Source organism: Lactuca sativa, chromosome 4 (genome assembly GCF_002870075.4).
Source record: "Lactuca sativa cultivar Salinas chromosome 4, Lsat_Salinas_v11, whole genome shotgun sequence".
Classification (NCBI taxonomy): Eukaryota; Viridiplantae; Streptophyta; class Magnoliopsida; order Asterales; family Asteraceae; genus Lactuca; species Lactuca sativa.
Window position 1 is genome coordinate 332867625 of NC_056626.2, and position 5320 is coordinate 332872944.

Sequence of the window (5320 nt, forward strand, 5' to 3'; positions counted from 1 at the left end):
AGCTATTTTTATTCACGATTAAAAACACAATATGTGAATAAACCAACAAAAAAAAACCAATTGTTTTGATTAAAAACACAATATGCATACCTTGCTTATTATCGGTTATTGAACTTCAATATTATACAATACTTGGATTTACACCAAAATAGAGAACAAATGAGCACTAATTAGTCAAAAGAAGTATTTTCTTTTCGTTTAGGATATTTGTTGCTATAGAAGTAAGTATTTATAGGCTAACTACATTTGTTTGAAGGGAATTTTATAAGTCAAATTAAATCCTATAAGTTGAATAGTCTTGTAAGTTTCAAATGAATGAGATTCAAGGAAAAAATGTTGGAAGTTTCAAATGAATGAGATTCAAGAAAAAATGCTAGCTTTATAAGATACTAGGCGAATTCCCGCGTGTTGCGCATAAACACCGATATAGTTGAAATATTTACAAATATATGTTTTTTTAAAATATAACAACAACCATGTTGTTAAATTTGATATAATAATTCGTATACTAAGTTGATATAATATATTGATTATTTTGAATTATATGATCATATATACATCTATTAAACTCTACATAATCTCAATTGTTTGAATGACTTTTACCCACAGGTTACTTATAAAAAAATTAAATATAATATATGGTTTAATATTATTCATAGTTGTTATTGTAAATTAGTTTTTTTTTTAAATTTGTTTTCGTAATGTTTTAATTTCTATCATTGAAATTATTTAAAACTTCAAACATTGCTTTTCGTTTTTAAAGATAACAATATAATCATTTATATAAAGTTATTTTTAACTACTGTTATTGTAAGTTATTTTAAGCTACTTATTTGAAAACTTTTAATGATTATAAAAATATCTTTAGGAAATATTTTAGTTAAATTGAGATTACAATTTAGTCTTTACATTTAACACTACAATTTACTCACTTTTAACTATACACAAATTATTCTTTGAGATTTTTAAGTGGAACTAAAATTTATATTTATGTTGATCATGTAATGTTTTAAATTAATAATTTAAGTATTTTATCTAAACTATTCAAAAGTTGCAACTTTAAATTGATAATGGTTTACATACAACATATTAAATTTAATAAATTAAGTATAATATGTTAGAAGTTTAAAACACAACTTTGTAAATAGAAGTAGATATATTATTTTAATATTAAAATTTAGTTTATTAATGATTACACTTTAGGTTTGATATTTATTTAACCTTATTAACCAACTTATAATCATTATTAGAAAGACACTACAATTTATCACTTTTAACTATTTACAAACTTTTCTTTGGGTTGTTTAAGTCGAATTAAAATTTATATTTAAATTGACCCTATATTTATTTTAAAATTTTAAGTATCTATTCAAACTGATCAAAAGTTGTAGCTTTAAAATGATAATGATGTACATATAACAACATATTAAAACTAATAAATTTTGTACATTATGTTAAAAGTTAAAGACATAACTTTATAAGTAAAAGTAAAGATATTATTTTAACCAACTTATAATCATTATTAGAAAGAAATTAAAAAGTCATGTGAGTTTCAAAGGAATGTGGTGAAAGAAAAAATGCATGGGAGTTTCAAAGGCATAAGGTGAAAGGAAAAATGCTTCCTTTATAAGTATACTAGGCGAATGACCGTGCGTTGCGCTGAAACACCTATATAGTTGAAATTTTTACAAATAATTGTTTTTCAAATATAACAATAACGTTGTTGTTAAATTTGATATAATATTTCATATACTAAATTGATATAATATATAGATTATTTTGAATTATATGATAATATATACATCTATTATAATTGCATAATATCAATCGTTTGAATAGCTTCTACCCGCGAGTTACACATAAATAAAATTAAATATAATATATGCTTTAATGTTATTTATCGTTGTTGTTATTTTTAATTAATTTTTTAAAATTTATTTGCTTAATATTTTAATTTCTATCATTATAATTATTTAAAACATCAAACATTATTTTTTGATTTTAAATGTAACAATATAATCATTTATATAAATTTATTTTTAACAATTGTTATTGTAAGTTATTTTAAGCCAATTATTTGAAAACTTTTAATGATTATAAAAATATTTTTAGCAAATATTTTAGTTAAATTGAGATTACGATTTAGTTTTTTCATTTATCACTACAATTTATCACTTTTAACTATTTATATAATATTCTTTGGTTTTTTAAGTGGAACTGAAATTTATATTTATGTTGACACTGTAATGTTATATTTATTTTATCTAAACTGTTCAAAAGTTGTAACTTTAAACTAATAATGATTTACATACAACATTTTAAATCTAATTAATTTAAGTATAATATGTGAAAAATTAAAGACATAACTTTATAAGTAGATGCAAATTATATTATTTTAAAGTTGAAATTTTGTTTATTTGTCATTACGCTTTAGGTTTGATATTTATTTAACCTTATTAACCAACTTATAATCATTATTAGAAAGACACTACAATTTATCACTTTTAACTATTTACAAAATATTTTTTTTTTGTTTAGGTTAAACTAAAGTTTATATTTAAGTTGATCCTGTAATGTTATTTTTAACTTAATAAGTTAAGTATTTTATACAAATTGTTATAAAATTATATATTTAAAATGATAATGGTTTACATCCAACAATATATTAAAACTAATAAATTAAGTATAATATGTTAAAAGTTAAAAAGACATAACTTTATAAGTAGATTTATAGATATTATTTTAATATTGAATTTTTTTATATATGATTACACTTTAGGTTTATTGTTTATTTAACATTATTAACTAACTTATAATTATTATTATTATTAGAAAGAAATTGAAAAGTCATGGGAGTTTCAAATGAATGTGGTGAAATGAAAAACACATGGGAGTTTCAAATGAATGTTGTGACAGAAAAAATGTTTCCTGAGAAGTATACTAGACGAATTCCCGCGCGTTGCGTAGTGTAGGTTAAAAATATATTGTTAAAATGTCGAAAAATATATGTTTAAAATGATTATATTATTGAGATTAACTTTGACATATTATTTTGAACAATATTATTCGTTGACATCAAACCACATTCCTCATTAATAAAATTAAATATAATATTATTTTTAACAAATTTTATGATTGATTAATTTGAATTTTTTACTTATGCGATTATTTTCTAATTTCAATAATGATGTTCATTTAAAATGCAATTTTTTTTGTTGTTAACATTATGTAATTTATAAATTGATGTTATTATCATTTAAAGTTATTGTTCTTTAGTTTTAAACCACTTATTATTATTAATAATTAAAAAAACTTTTAAGAAACTCTTAATCCTACTATTAAAATGTGAAACATAATACTAAATAATAAACTGATAAGATAGACAATTTACATTCTGAAAGAGATTTGCATGGATAATACGATATATTCATGATTTTTATAATTTGATTTTATTAATTATAATTATGTTTTATTAGTTTTAAAACCACTTATTATTATTAATAAACGAAAGAAAACTTTTAAAAGAGACTTTTTATTATAATTAAAATGTTAAACATATACTAAAATATAAAGTGATAAGATAGACAATTTACATTTTAAAGTGACTTACATGGATATTATGCATAATATTGCATATCCATGATTTTTTTTATTAGTTATTGCACAAAAACATACAAACATATATACAATATTTAACTAAATATTATCTATATCACTTTCCGTAACAGATGATCGATAATATGAATGTAATCTAATTTACATTAAAGTTTCAACCACAACATACAATGATTGTTTTAAAAGAATAATCAAACCAAGAAAAATATAAAAAAAGAATTAGTATATAACAAACTTACAAATTAAAAACTTTAACATAATAACATGGCTCGAAAAATGGCCCAAAGCCCTCAAACCAACATAAAACATTCAAACTTGTTTTCTTTGTGAATTTTGTATGTATTTGTATTTGTGTGTCTACTCAAAGAGAATGACATTTTTATAGTAGACTATCCATTAATTGTTAAATAAACATATAATATAAGTTATAAAACCTTCCATGATATGTGATTAATTACTTTGAAGGTGAAAAGGTGTGGGGGTTTCAAATGCATGAGGTGCTTGGAAATTTATGTGGGGGTTTCAATTGCATGAAGTGATAGGAAAAACCTATCCTTTATAAGTATAGTATGATATGATGATATAGATTATAAAAATATCTTTAGGAAATATTTTAGTTAAAATGAGATTATAATTTAGTTTTTGCATTTAACAATACAATTTATCACTTTTAACTATTCACAAAATATTCTTTGGGTTTTTAAGTGAAACTGAAATTTATATTTAAGTTGACATTGTAATGTTATATTTAAATTAACAATTAAAGTGAATGGTTTAATTAAGTTAAAAAAACCGAGTATGTTTGGTTAATAACTTGAAAGATCAAGAGAGTGTGTAACTTTCAAATGAATATTTGTCACAACTAGCAATTTAGCTAGGAAATTCTATGCTCTTGTAAACACTAACTATGGTAACAATTGTAACCCTAGATTGATAATATGTATGATGCTCATTCAATTACAACAAGTTCCACCAAAATTCATTTGTGAAATTCACAACTTTATACAAAACGTTTCAAATAGTCAATTAGGGGCTGAAAAACCCAAAGAATCCTGGTTTAAGTCTATTATGGACTAGGATTTCCTTATTGGGCCTAATGGACCAATAAGCTTCCAATTTGACTATCTTGGGTTTAGAATCTGTAAGGATTGAAATTTCGTTGTAATATGTCGAAGTCTGTTATATTATTTTACAAGGCATTTTATATGAAAGCTTAGTGTTTACTCCTTGTAATTTTTTTTGTATGCTTTCACGTCTCCTATAAATAGGGACTTTACTTAGAGTTAGATAAGAATCTAGTAAGAACATGTCTACTTTCTCTTTGAAAACTGAAAGCATAATATGAGCTGAAACCAGATTATATTTACTCTCTTTGTTCATTTACTCAATTACTCTGATATATTTTACAATTCTCGATTCATCACATCATCAATTGGTATCAGAGCAGGAATCATTATATGCGATCTGATTTTCACTCTGATTCAAAAGGTTTTTGAATCAAATTCTGGTTCAAAAAGTTTCTGCACCTTTTGAAGTGAAAAGCGTTCTTGATTTTTAGTTGTGATTCGATTCTGCAACTGATTTGTTGAATCGATTGTTCTACTTGATATCTTTGTTCAATTCAGCAATTTGCTTTCAAATTCTCTTTGATTTCTCAGAAAATTTCATCCGTACATCAATGGCAAACTTCAACTTAAACTCAATG